Consider the following 14,328-nt stretch of genomic DNA (forward strand, 5'->3'; position numbering starts at 1 on the left):
AACTCATCCTTAACAGTCTTCGATGTTCACCAGCACGCCCCACCGCGCCCTCCACATGCTCCGCCCACCCCCTCTCTCACCGCCCCGCCCCCACAAATGCGCACACAACACGGACTCGAGAGAGAAGCTGTAGGAAGAGCTCATCGGCGGAGGTGTCAGCGACTTTCCCAGGCCACGCTCCAACGCCGTCTCTCTCATCTCCCTCCGCGACAGCCTGCCTAACACCCGGAGCCGGACGGAGGCCATGGTCAGTGTTCTTTGACGGTCCGAGGTTTTCACCTGGCAGCTGAGCAGGGCTTGATTTGGGGCCCTCAGAGCTCTGGGCTCCTCAAATGGGGAACATGCAGCCAGACTGGGTCTGGGGGAAACCCTGGGGGTGGCGCCCACCTCGGTGAGTCCTTGGTTTGGTCTATCAAACCGTGTGCGAGGCTGCCCCCTACAGGCCTGACGGGGTGGTGCAGGGATGAGTCACATGGTCTGAGCAAAGGCGCTCACAGCCCGCAATGAGATGGGTGGCCCTGGTAGGGGGTGTCCTAGGGACACAGAGGGGGTTCAGCGAAGTCCACCTGGGGTGAGGCGAGGTCAGAGAAGGCTTCTCAGAAGAGGTGTTGAGCTAAGGAACGTCACACACACGTGGGTGGACAGGAGGCCAAAGTCTCCTTCCGATGCTTCCTGAGCAAGCAGAAGAGGAGGAGCCGGCCAGGTGAGGCAGGTGGGGAAGGATAGTGAAGGCTGGTGGGACAGAATAAGCAGAAGCACAGAGATGTGCTTGCCGGGAGGTGCCCATGGTGTGTTCCAGAGCCTAGAATGCTCGATAGCACTGAGGCACAGAATGTTCTAGAGCTCTAGGGCCTAGACCATGGGGGAAAGCATGGTAAGAGAGTAGCTACAGAGGGTGGCAGGGCCCAGGTGGGGCCTTAGGAGGACCCGGGATGTCCTCAAACTGCAGATGTCCTCCCACGGGGTGGCAGGGGTAGAGGGCAGGCCGAGGGGCATAGATGGGGAAACTGAGGCATCCAGGCGGTGTCCCAGGGCCCCTCCTCTGCACTGTTCTTGGCACTCCCCAGGCATGCTCTCGCTGAGTCCTCCCAGGGCCTGGGACACAGGTCCCACTGGTACCCCCTTTTCTGTGCACGGGGAGACGGGGGCCTGGAGACGTACAGCCCCACGCCCAGGGCATGGAGCTGGCCGCCCGGCGCCGCCACCTGGAGGCGGACCCAGAGGCTCTCACCTCCGGCCGGCCCTGCCCTGCAGCCCGGTTTCAGCTGGCCCAGAACGAGCACATTCCGCCATTGCTTCCCAAACTCCCATCAGCATCTGACAACCACTGCAGCCAGCGACAGGCCCAGAGGACCGAATGCGCACGGCGAGGGTGCCAAGTCCTTAATGCTACCCAGCTGTGCAGTGAGGGGCTTGGCTGCGGACCTGGCCTGGGCAACCGGAGGCGCCACGACGCAGCCGGGCTGGACGGCAGCGTGAGCCAGCCCCCTGCGGCCGACCAGCACGTTGGACCCTCGAGCCCCCTTCGGCTGAGGACCCATGTTCGCCAGACGCCTAGCCAGTGCGGCAGGTGCCCGGGTGTGCTGCGTAGCTGCTGTCCCGTCCACTCTCTCGGTGCCTTTGGTAGCAGCCCCCTTGCCCTGTCCGCCCTCGGAGAGCCCTGGGTCACGGGTGTCCCCCACGCGTCCCCTCTGGACTGTTCTGAGCGGCAACCGACAGGCGCTGGTTTGTCCAGGAACTCGAGTGGCTTCCAGTGGCGTGAACCCAGGCGAGCTGCTCAGGAAGTTGGATGCACGAGGACCTTCTTCTCCCAAGAATCCTGGGACATGAGGGCCTGGCGAATGAGGCCATCCTGTTGAGGAAGACGGGCGCCCCAGCCCCTCCCAGGGCCTGCCCTCCGCTTGCAGGAGCTCCCCCGCAAGCCGCTGATGCTGTCGCGTGAGCCTTCCCAAGCACTGGCGCCAAGCAGGGACGCACCAGGGGGGAAGAGGGACATACTCCTGGGACAGACACCAGGCCAAGAAGCCTCTGCCCCAACCCCCACCCGTGCTCCAGGGCCCAGATCTCAGGGGGGCTCTTCGCTCAGTCCCTCAGGCTCTGAGGCCCAGGGATACACGTGGGGATGGGGCAGTGAGAGGGTGGGCCCCTGAGAATGGAAGAGGCTGACACTTCAGGTTTGCTCAGTGTGGGCAGGGGCCGAAGTAGGTGGGTGCCAGCAGAGGACAGGGGGCGAGGCGAGACGAGGCTGCAGCCCCAAGATGCAAGGGAGCGATGAGCAGGCCCCCCGTGCAGACACAGCCTCTCCTCTCCCCTCCCTGCCTGACCACCCAGACCAAGGCAACGTGCTCGAGACCCAGGGAGCCGACCCCAGCCCTCTCCAGGGTTTTGTCGGCGGGAGTGTAGGACAGACGGCCCACCCTCTCCGTCTCAGAGCCCACGGCCGGGGCTCCCCGGGGACCGCTGCAGATGAAAGCAGGAACACAGCATGCAGGGAGAAACAGCTGCACAGGTTCAGCAAGAGAGACCCTGGTTTCTGCTGGGGGCTTCCATTTCCATGGCACCACCCCAGCCCTGCTCTTCCTGGGGGCGGGGACTTCGGCCGGCCATATCGCTCTGGGACGGAAGTGAACCTGGATAAGTGTGGTTTCCCGCACCTGCAGCCAAAGACACAGTCTCATAGCAACCAGCCTGGGTCCAGTTCTGGAAGCATGTGACCTTGCTGGCCTCCCCTAGCACCCCCGGGCCCTGCACTGACCTCGGCACAGCACGGGCCTGGTCCCTGGTGTCCTCTCTGTCCTCTCAATGTCACGGGCTCCGCAGGCACGGCCCTGCTTGTTGCAGGCTAGGGGAAAAGTTTACTGCATGTACTAAATAACCCAGGTTTTGTGCCCCTCGGTCTGAGCCAGCAGGCAATGTGGCCTCAGGATTTCCGAAGAAAATGACCACAGTGACCACCAAAACCAGGCAGTTGGCAGCGTCTGGGTTTGTTTCAAGCAGGCGAAGGGCCAAAGGGCAAGCAGGAGTGACAGCTCCAAGCAGACGGATGGGACAGGTGAGGACAGGACAGGCGAAGGGCTGGTCCTCCCCCAGAGAGGAAAACGAGGCACAGATGTGCATCCACTCAGCAAATGTTTGGGGAGCTCCCACTGCACGCAGGGACCATTGGGGCATGAAGGACACAGTGCTGAAGGAGACAGGTGTGGCCCGTCCTCACACCTGTCTCACGAAGCTGACGTCACGGGGGAAGGCAGACAACTATGGCTGAAGGTGGGGGTTCGGGAAGAAGCCCCACATCCTGAAGCTGTGTGGAGGGAGGGCGGGGGTTCATGCCCACACCCACCTGCCTCCAGAATTCGAGTTTCTTCAAGCTCGTCTCAGGCCCTCGGGGTGTTCACTCGGTGAGCTGGGCTCGTGGAGAAGGGATGGTGCCTGCAGGCTGCTCCAGGCCCCCAGGTGCCCTTGCTGCCTGGCCACCTGGAGCCTGAAGGGGTCGTCAGGTCCACAAAGGGGCCAGAGCCCCGACTTCTTCAGGCGACATCCCGCTCACTGCCCGGCCTCATCCGTCGGCTGGGATGCTACACAGACTGGGGAGTCGATGTCACAGTGGCGAGCCCTGCCCCTCAGGGACCCAGAGCCGGTGATGTGCAAACCCAGCGCCCCTTCCTCTGTCCCCGCCCTGACACAGGAGATTTCAGCTACTGCTCCTCCCGGAACCAGGAACGGGGAGGAGGCGCGATTCTGAGCTGAGTAGGGGCAGCCTGGCCTCGGACCGAAGAGCAGGAAGGAGACCCTGGAATGCGGGGCCCACAGGACAGGAGATGCCAGCTGGGAGCGATAACTGCACCGCAGCCCCTCGGTGTGTGGGTCCCGGAGCCTGCCGTAGCCCCCTACGGGACCCCCTCGCCTCTTCCAGTGGGGTTCTGCCTCGCAGGGTGCTGTCTGGTCACGGGGTCCCGGGTTTGTGCATAAACCTTGCAGGTGCCCCAGGGGAGGAAGGGGACCATCTGGATAGGAATCCCAGCTCTCCTCCCTCCTGCTGCAGTCTCCGTGCCTCAGTTTCCTCATCTGTGACCCCTGAGGCTGACAGACAGGATGACCCGTGACAACGTGGAGGCAAGGCTGCTCGGGAGAACGGCTCGGGTCCTGAGTTTGAACAGTGTCTTCCAAAACACTGGCATTTTCTGGAAAGGGAGGGCCGGCCATCTCAGCGGTGACCGTCCGCTTGCGAGCAGGCATCGGCGGCCAGTCTCGGCCTGCGCCCTCCGCTCGGCGGCCTTTCCCTCCATTTCAGGCGTGAGAGGCCGAGGCAGCCGGCCCTGGCGCGGCCCAGGACGGGTCAGACCCGGCCACTGGCTCTGTGCGCAGGTCTCGGGCGAGCGAGCGAGCCTCTGGGCTAGCTCCACGTTTCATAAGAGCTTGTCCTGCAGGCTGGGTGGTTTCTAGCAGCTTCCCCGGGCCAGGGGTCCGCGGCGGTTCCTGCCTCCGCGGGCCAAAGGCAAGTTCTTCCGCACGCCCTCTACGACACTTATCTTAATTAAGCATACAAATTAGGGCATTCCAAGCTAAGCTTTCCTGAGTTGTGTGGGTAGAAAAAGTGTTTAAATCTCCTTTTTTTTGGCTGAGTCTTTGCAAGGCAAGCGTTTCCCAATGTTGGCCCAGTCCCTCCCCGCCCCCCGCCCAGCCTCCCCCTGGCCCGCCTGTCCTCAGGAGGAAGGCTCCAAAGATAAGGGGGGAGGGCCGGACCCGACCAACCAGGAGGCTGCCCCGGCTGACCGCGCGCGACCCCCTGGCTGGGGCTCCCCAACACCTGGATGGCTGGCTGGTTCCCCTGGACTTCCTCCGCTCCAGATGCGTTTGGCAGCTGCCCGCAGTCAATCAGGGGGTTTGGGTTTGGAAAACTACAGATCTCCAAACAAAGGCAGGAGTGAGAAGGGTGAGGCCGGGCTAGAAAATATTGAAATTCGTCTTGACTCGCTTTCCAGCCGAGAGAACAGGCCGTTCCGCGGGTTACCAGGGAGGAGAGGAGAGGAGCGAGGAAGCGGGGCCGCCGTCCGGGCGGGAGCCGCGCGGCCGCCATGCTGCGGCGGGGCCCAGGCCACGGCCTCGGGTCAGGCCGCCCTGGGTTGGGAACCCAAGTGCATTGCTTAGAAGTTGGGTAACTTGGGCAAGTCCCTTAGTCCTCCGGTCCCCCACTGGACATGGAGTCAGCGACGCTTACAACCTCACAGGGTGGACACGAGGAACTTAGAAAGGCCGGTGTGGATGACTGTCGCGGGCACAGGCCTGCAGGGGCACACGGGTTGGCGGCATGAGACAGACTCCGGGGACCGCCGCCCACTGTGTCTGCGGCCCCGGTTGAGGGAGGAGGGTCGATGGAGGACTCCCTGAGGACTCCGAGTCTGTCTGTCTGTCCTGGCCACTCTACATGCTGTCCCACCGAGTACCCCCCGCAACTCAAAAAGGGTCACGGCTTTCATCCCGCTACGACGCCTCTGCCTGCCTTTGGGGGTGTGATGCAAGCAGTTACTGCGAGGGCCTTGGTAGCGGGGCCACCACCCTTGACCCCACGCTGGTCGTCCTGGACCCCCGGGAGGCGCTTCCCCCGATGCCAGGACCAGACACAGTGGGTGTTCGTCTCCACCTGGCCCCGGCTCTGGGCACCGTTGGTTTGGTTTTACCTGCTGGCCCCCAGCACCCTGTGCCTGCCTGCGGTCCCTCCACGCAGGGTGGGAGGTCAGAACCGAGTCTGTAGCCACCTCTGCGAGTCTCCAAACCTCACTGTCCAGACCCCTGGCCAGGTCCACCGCCTGCCTTGGATTTTTTCCCGCCCTTTTTCCTCTGTGAGCTGAATTACTTTTTGTTTTCAAGCCAGGTTGGATCGTGAGGACTTGGAAGTCACTCTGGGTCTCCTGGGGGAGCGCTGGAGGTGGGTGGTTAGGCGGTAACTTGGCAGGGAGACGGGTGGGGAGGACCGACACGGCCCGGGTACACGGCGGGGGCCCTCACCTGCACTCAGACACGTGTTCTTCCCGCCCCCTCCTCCGATACCTGCACAGGCCCAGAGTGCAGATCCGGGTCACCTCCAGGTGGTCTGCTCACCTACACTGACCTGGGCTCCCCTGGTGTCACGGTGTCATCCTAAGATGTCACAGTGGACGTAGCGTTGGCCCAGGCACTGTCCCATTCACTGCCCCTTCTCTCAGATGACACTGGTCCCTCGGAAAGCATCCATGCACCTCCTTTCTGGCCGGCCATCTGCGGCCTGTCTGGATTTACTCCCTGCAGATTGGGGCCAGGGGTCCCCCTGAGGCAGGCCTGACGTGGGCCGGAGGAGACCCCACGCCTGTGCCAGATCCAGGGGGACTGAGGAAAGTGTCAGCGCTATCGTTCCGGAGGATCATCCACCGTCCCAGCCTGTTCTCCTCGCCCGTCACACTGCCCACCTCCGCTGGGGTGGGGCTGCAGGAGGGTCGAAAGGCGGCAAAGCATGAGGCATGCCTTCACTGACTGTTTACTGAGGCATGAGGCATGCCTTTCACTGACTGTTTACTGTTCACCTACTACGTGCCAGGGTGCTAGCAACTCAGCAGTGAACAGGACGGGCCCATCCCTGCCCTTATGGAGTTTACGCTCTGCAGGGGGAGGAGGGGGGTGCCTGGGGACAGAGGTTGGTTAAATAAACACAAAGCCTAGGCAATGAGGGCCCTGCAGAGAATTGCAGTGGGCCGCTGCGGCCGAGAGACTGGGTGGAGGCGCAAACCTCAGAGCCGTGGGCTTCCGAGAAGACGTGGTCCCGGAGAACCTGCAGAGCTTCGAGACGCCCCCGTCCAGACAGGAAGATGAGGTCCACAGGAGTGGAGGGGCTCCACAGCCAGGGTGGGGGGAGCACCGCGGGCCTGGCTGTCACGTCTGGAGTTTTCTACCATCTGGAGGAGGGGAGCGGCAGGTACCGCCGGCCCCGCCTGCAGGGCGGGCACTGTGGCGGGGACCACTGTGGCGGTGATTGGCAGCCGTGCACAGTGCGGCGCCTGGGAGACAGCTTCTTGGACAGCCCCTTCCTTGCCTGGCTCCAAGCTGAGAACTTCGAGAAAACTGCCTACTGTGCGCAGGCCCATCTGCCCCCGCGGGGCGTGCCAGACAGCTGTCGGCTGCTGACGGCTCCAAGCCTTCCCGCACGGCTCCGCGTCCATGCCCTCCTCTCCGGCTGGGGAGGGCAGGCCCTGCTGCAGACCCGGGATGGCCGGGCAGACGCGGCGCCCGGGCAGCAGGCTGGCTGCCGTCCGGCTTCCCTGGCCACCGTCCGCTTTCCAGTCGAGCCGCACATTGACAGGCCCGTCTGTAACTCCAGAACACTGGACCACAGCATCACGAGAACCCCACTCCACACCAGCTTGGGTTCCCTACTGCTTGACGGGGGAGGTGCGTTTCAGATCAAATGATAGCCCCCCACCCCCAGCCCCCCAAGGGGAGATAGAAGCTGACGGGCAAGTCTGACGACGTGCCGGCCCGGCTGCTCCCTGGCGCTGCCCCCCACCCCCCACCGCCTTCGAGGCCTTGGAACAGTCCCAGCGCTCCCCGGGGAGCAGTGAGGGCCCCCCAACCACCACCGCCACCCCAGGGGACCGTCTGGGTCCAGAGTGAGGGCGCTGGGTAAAGCGAGGAGGGGTGTTTCAGGAACAGCTAGACACGGCTTTGGAGTCAAAGCACGTTCGCTGGCCAAGGCTGACCTCTCTCAGAGCACCCGTCCTTTTTTTCTTTCCCCATCCCCTTTGACGAGCTTCACTGCGTTTCAGGAGTTCTGAGACAAAACAATAGAAGGGGCTAATGAAGATGCGGGTGCTAGACGACCAGAGAATGAGGGACACGAGTTCTGAGTAACAGCGTTTGGAGAGGACCCGGGGCCCATGCTCACTCCGCAGGGTGGGCACGCACGCACCCCTCTCCTGGCTGCGGGGGTGGCTGCTCAGGCCTCTCACGGCCCCCCGTCTCTGGAGCGCTGCCCCCTCCCCCCCCCCCCCCCCGTTTTTTGGACGGCGCTTCAGGAGCTACGCCCTGTCCCCGCGCTGGCCGAGGCCCGGCTGCAGCCAACGTCTGACTAATGCGTGTACACAGAGCCTCGCTCACCACTCCGCATGAGATTCTCCAGAGCTCCCCGTGGGAGCCGGCGGGGGCCAGGCTCCGGCTCAGCCCGCGGCCCTGCCAAGCTGCGGCCCTTGCCCCGTCCTCCCCTCTCTCTCTCTCTCCCCATCAGAGAGTGATCCCTCCATAGACCCGTTGTCAAGAGTCCCCGGTGCGGCTCTCCTCCCGGGGAGCCCGACCCAACACATCTGGTACCAAGACTCGTCCTAGAAAACAGACCCCCAGGACAGACATTGGGGTTGGTTGTCTCGCCAGACAGGTGGCCACCAGGGCCCATCCCGGGTGGCGGGCAGAGGCCCTGGCACGCGGTGTGCCGGGGCGATCGCTGAGACCCTCACCTGTGTCGTCGGGGGTAACGCACAGGTGCAAGGGAGCTGCTGCGTTCACCCTCGCGGTGTGTCTCGGAGGGGAGGGCGCAGGAGAGACGGGGACCATAAAACCCGTGGACTCAATGTCACCCAACGCCGTTACTGAGGGAGAGGCCGGAGGGGCAGGCTCGGGTCCATGAATCGCCCATGAAAAGCCACAGGTAGACCCCAGAGAGTGTCCCCTTGGCCTTGTTCTCGACCTTCATCTCTGCAGCCGGAGGACGGGCTGAGTGGGGGCCAAGCACGCGGCTCCCGGTCAGGCGGCAGAAGTCCAGGGAAGGTTAGATTCTGATGGTGCATCTCCTGTGCCAACGTCGGGGCAGGGGACTTGAACTAGGGACCCCTGAGTAGGTGCCACTGAGAACTTCCAAAGCCCCTTGAACCCTGAGCCCCCCCAGAGCGGCGCACCCCCTTGTCAGAGGGCCGTAGGGGTCTCTCTCGACGACTGTGCAGAAGCCCCAGGCGAGAAGGGACGCCTTACGACGCAGTGCCCACCGCCCGCCGGGTCTGCCCCTCTCCTCGCACCAGGCCAAGAGCCAGGGCCAGTCCCGCCGGAGGAGGCGCGCGGTCTGCTCAGGCAGGAGAGGGCCGACGGGTCCCCAAGAGTCTCAGGATGGGCTACACGCATCCCACTAGCAGGAAGCCGATGTGTCCCCGGAAGGGGACCTGACGCCACTGAGCCAAAGAGGTGACACAGAGGCTGGATAAAGGGGGCGGGGTTGCCCTGGACACGGGGCACTCCCCATCACACTGAGCACGGCACAGAATCCACAGCCCCCCCCCCCCACAACGACCCAGGGCAGCGGGCCCCGGGCCCCGGAGATGCAGCAGGGTGCCCGTTGACACCGCCCCGGGGACGAGGCCACGGCCGGACGGTCCCCCCGGTGCCGAACCCACGCGGCCCCCCTGCCATGAAGCGGGGAGAAAACCACACACGCTAACACACGCTAATAACGCACACAGTGTTTGGGCCTCGCTGCCCCGTGCCCTTCTCACGTCACCGCTGAATATTCAAAGGCGGAGAATTTCCACACTGGAGGCTCCGACGTCCAGAGACCTTCCCTAGAAGGCCTCGGAGTCGGCTTCTCACAAAGGGCCCCGAGGATGGAAAAAGTCTCCCAAATTGAGACTGGCAGGGGAGCGGGGCCCGTTTTCTCTGATACTCCTGCTCTCCGCTCTTGGCACCGGGAGGCCCAGCTCGCGCCAATGGAAAATTCCCAAGTGCCAGGCAGCTCTCAGATAATCTGCACGCAAAAAAAAAAAAAAAAAAGGAAGGGAGAAAAAAAAGGAAGGGAGAAAAAGAAAGAAAGAAGAAAGAAAGAAAAAAGAAACGTCTTTCCACCCAGACGGCTCCCACAGGGTGGAGGCAGGGCTCGGGCCAGAACGTCTCTGTTCTTGCACTCATGACAGCTTTCCGTCCGGCGGGACGGCCTCAGCCCGGACTGGCACTGCAGCCAGCCCAGGGCCACAGCAGAACCTGGGCATGGGGCTTGGACGGGCCGCAGGCCTGGGGCTGGAAATGGCCCATGGGAAAGGAGGGGGCCCGCCCGGGAGGGCCAAGGAGGAGGGGCCTCTGCTCCCTCCTGTCCCGACTGTGGCCAGGAGAGGAGGTGGCCGAGCTTGGAGGTCAGGTGGCCCAAGGACATGGCAGTGACCCTGGGCCCGAGGGAGCGCAGGCTAGGGGAAGGGGGGCGCTGATTAGCAAAGGCTCCCCAGCTCACAAACAAAAACCTGGTATGCACGGCTCTATTCGAGAGACAAAAGATGTAAAAAGTCTTTAACCTCATGTTAGTGTCAGGGGTACGACACAGTTACTAGCCATTCACACACCTTACAGAGGAGTGACCACTCCGAGAAGCCCCGTAAGCATCCGCCACCACACACGGCTGTTACTATGTTACGGACGGGATTCCCCGGGCTGTGCTTTACATCCCGTGACTGATTGTAGAACCGGCAGTTTGCAGTCCTTCCCCTCCCCCTTTCTCAGCCGCCCCAACAGAAGATGCTTCTAGATTCTACACGTCACGTCTCACGGTAACAGTGACATTAGTACATTCACTGAGCCAGTGCTCGGGCCACGCCCACGTGTCAGGGATTGTGCAGACAGCGGGCGTTCAACAGCGAGCGGGACGGTGCGCGGGCTCTGTCCCCGCATCAGAGACGAGCGTTCCGGGAAACGGCCACCTGCCGAAAAGCAGGGTTGACGCAGCTGTGACGGTGCCCGGGACAGGGAGGCAAACGACATCAGGCTAACCAGAGCAGGACGTGGGAAGACCAGGGAGACACGGTTCTCAGCTGAAAGAGCTACAATTCCACACGCAAGCAAACAAGTATCAAAATGTGTGAGAGTAGACTGCAGACCATCTCTGACCGGAGAAACTCTGGAACTGTTACGTCCCGAGCAGCCTGCCTCGGGGAGCTACTGAAGGAGACACTCCACAAAGACGGGAAATAAACTCCACCCAGGCGAGGCCTGGAACCCAGGAGAGCGGGGATCGAACCCAGCAGAGAGACGACGGGAACTTCAGTGTGATGCGGCAGAGACAGTCCCGGCTGCCAGCTGGGCGCCGGCGGGGAGGGCACACGGTGGCCGGAGAGTAACGTTCTCCGGGAGAAAGACTCCAACGAGGGGAAAAAAAAATGGAACTGCAACGTTACCGGTGCGTGTCAACTTGCCCGAACAGTTTCCATTTCTCAGAAATGCAGAGATGAACTAGTGACACCCGTACAGGAAACCACATAAAAGGTAAAGCCAGTGATGGAGTCCAGGACACAGAAGGGGTTGTGCAAGACAAGAAATGCAGTGAAAGTCAGCTACTCTGCGGCGTGACTGTCCGCACATCCGCGAACGCTACAGCGTACGAATAACAAGCGGACACTGATGTAACAAAAAGATTCACAATTGTGAGAAGGTCATTGGGGGAGCCAGGGTAAAAGCGAACTTCTCCCTGTGGAGTGGGAAGTCCGTGGATGATATTCGATGCAGAATGATCAAGGGGCATCCGGGCAGGCTGCTGTGTGGACAGAGGTCAGGAGAGGCTGAGGCGGTGACCGGGAGCTGGACGCGGCTGCGTCCGGGCAGAACTGAGCGAGGTCCGGGCAGAAGAACTGAGTGAGACCGGAGCAGGGTGGAGGCCGCTCTCTTTCACTGGGAGCTTTTCAGAGCCACCTGACCTTTAAAACCATGTAAACTTGCTTTTTTATTAAGGAAAGTCAAAATTAATTCTAAGAACAGCGTTTAAAAACCGGTCGTCCCTGGGGAGCAGTGTGGGACCGTGCTCCTAAGAACCCTGCGAGTCTGCACAGGGGGAAGCACCGAGTTCGCGTACACGGAAACACAGGGGACGCGCTCGTGGTTCACACACAGGGTCCCGCATCGGAACCCGGGTCTCTGCTTCTGCCAGGACAGGACTCGCGTCGGCAGACGGGGAAGGAGAAAGCTGGACCAGCAGGACACTCAGAGGGACTCAGAGGGACAGAGAGGCCTGGGGGAGGGAATTCCCAGCTGGGCAGAGGCATAGAGTATTATTTGTCTCCAGACCAAAACCCACACGGGGTTTTGGGTTGAAGCTTTGGAAAACATTTGTTTTCATTCCTTGTTTTTTTTTTTTTAAAAAAAGATGACGAATGGAATTGTTTGAAATGAGATTTTAACAAGAAAAAAAACTAATAACATTTCATTAGCATTCTCTTACCAGCTCATTATTAACAAGTCCAAAGACGGGCTTTAAGCATTTGTTTCTTTGTAATCACAGTTTCTCCAGTGAAAACCATCAACAGCAGAGAGCGCTGGGGGCTGGTTTGGTTTTTTGTTTGCTTTTTAGAAAAAACATTCTTCTTCTAACTTTCTCCTTGTTTCGTATTTTGGCAGTCACCTCCAGAGTGCCTTCAGAGCTCAGTGACAACCTAAAGGGGCACTTGGAGCGAGCGTGGGCGGCCGAGGGGACATGTGGGGAGCCGTGGGCTGACTGTGCATTCGGACCACTGGCTCCCTCACGTGGGCGCCTGAGCCACCGACTTCCCCGCACCAGGCTCGGGCAGACCCTGAAGCGCAGGGACCGAACTCCCACCTCCCGCCCCCTACTCTGGAGGCGAACACTAATTAAGGAATATGAGAGAAAACCCAGTAGGTGCTCAGCAAACAGAAATCACTCTTCTGCCCTCGCAGGTGTGGCTCAGTGGATTGAGCGCTGACCTGCAAACCAGAGGGTCACGGTTCAATTCCCAGCCAGCACACATGCCTGGGTTGCGGTCCGGGTCCCCAGTAGGGGGCGCATGAGAGGCAACCACACACTGATGTTTCTATCCCTCTCTCCTTTCTTTCCCCTCTCTCTAAAAATAAATAAAACCTTTAAAAAAATAATAACAATTTAAAAATTCCTCCTCCACCCCGCATCGCACATAGAGAAGCGCTCTGATGCCGATGGCGTAACGACTCGGATCATAACTCCGTTCCGGCTGGACTTCCTGCATCCACCCGCACGCTGGGCACTTCCGGGCAGCCCTCGTCCATCGTTGCCTGGCAGGCGCTCCAGACTGCGGAGGGGGCCCGATGAAGGCTTCAGTGAGGGCACCCCGGAGTTCCAGGCTATGCCCTGGCCTAGGGTCAGCAACAAGACAGGGTCTGACTCCCTGCACGTCGTAAGGCTCCAGCTCATCCAAGCCGGAACTGGAAAAGGGCGGTGGCTGTAATTCGGCAAGCAGATCCGAGGCGCAGCGGCGCAGGGTGCCAATGCCGTGGAAAGTAGCACCGCCCGGGATCCAAACGCGCGGCCCTCTCTGTGCAAGCCTGGGCAAGGCCTGAGCCTCTCCGGGCCGGCTTTCTGTTTCCAGGAAGGGGGCCAGTAAGCCTGCTGGGTCAGCCCCTTGGGACTGGGCTGGAGTGGGGGGCAGGGCGGGCGGAGGCAAGGCAGGAAAGAGCCGCAGCCTCCAGCTCTCTGGTCACTGAGTCCCAGGGGCCTGAGAAGTGTGCTGGCCCCTTGAGTCCCTGTCACTGTTCCCAAGCGTGTCACGTGCATGGACGCCTTTAGTCCCCCTGCCAGTGCCAGGAGCGGGGGTGACTGCAGCACCCTCTGTGCAGATGGAACAGCTGGCCACCAGAGAGGACAGCAAGGCAGCAAGGTGCCCAGGGTCACGCGTCCAGCGAGTGGACCCAGCCTCCTGGTGCCAGAGACTGGCACTGCCCTGCGGTCCCTGCTCAGGAAGCTCCGTCACCCCGAGCCCGTTCCTCCTTGAATCTCGAGGGGTCCTGCCTCAGCTCCGGACGGGTGAGTGGTGGGACCTGAGAGGCAGCTGACCGACAGGCATGGAAATGACGGCTGACTCTTCCTCCTAGCATTTCCCCCCCAAATCGGGGCTCTGGGGGCTGCTAGGGTGGGCTGGCTTCTTGGTGCCCACCCTCCTGGGCATCCAGGCCCCTGCGGCCTCCTCAGACAAATGGGTGGCCATGAGGGCAGAGGCTGAGAGCGGGGCTCAAGTCCAGGGATGCAGTTTGCCCTGCTGCCTCCCTGGGACCGGGGGTCAGGGGGTGCATGGCCCAGAGCGCCCACAGAGCATCTCAGAGCCTCAGCTTCTGCTGCATGAGAGACACTGTCCTTCCCTCGGGTAACAAACAGCGAAGCCCTAGCAGCCCGGAGCACTTGAAGGTGCTGGGGACGCAGCAGGTGACCACTCCACGTCTCTGCCCCCACGGTGCCAGGAGCATGGGGAAACCACCGCACACCGTCTGGGCCAGGCAGCAATTGATGTGAAGAAACTCGAAGCCAGGGTCGGAGCGAGCATGAGGTGACAACAGAGAGTCTCAGACAGGGGGACTCTGACA

This window comes from Phyllostomus discolor, chromosome 1, assembly GCF_004126475.2.
Source record: "Phyllostomus discolor isolate MPI-MPIP mPhyDis1 chromosome 1, mPhyDis1.pri.v3, whole genome shotgun sequence".
In the NCBI taxonomy this organism is placed as follows: domain Eukaryota; kingdom Metazoa; phylum Chordata; class Mammalia; order Chiroptera; family Phyllostomidae; genus Phyllostomus; species Phyllostomus discolor.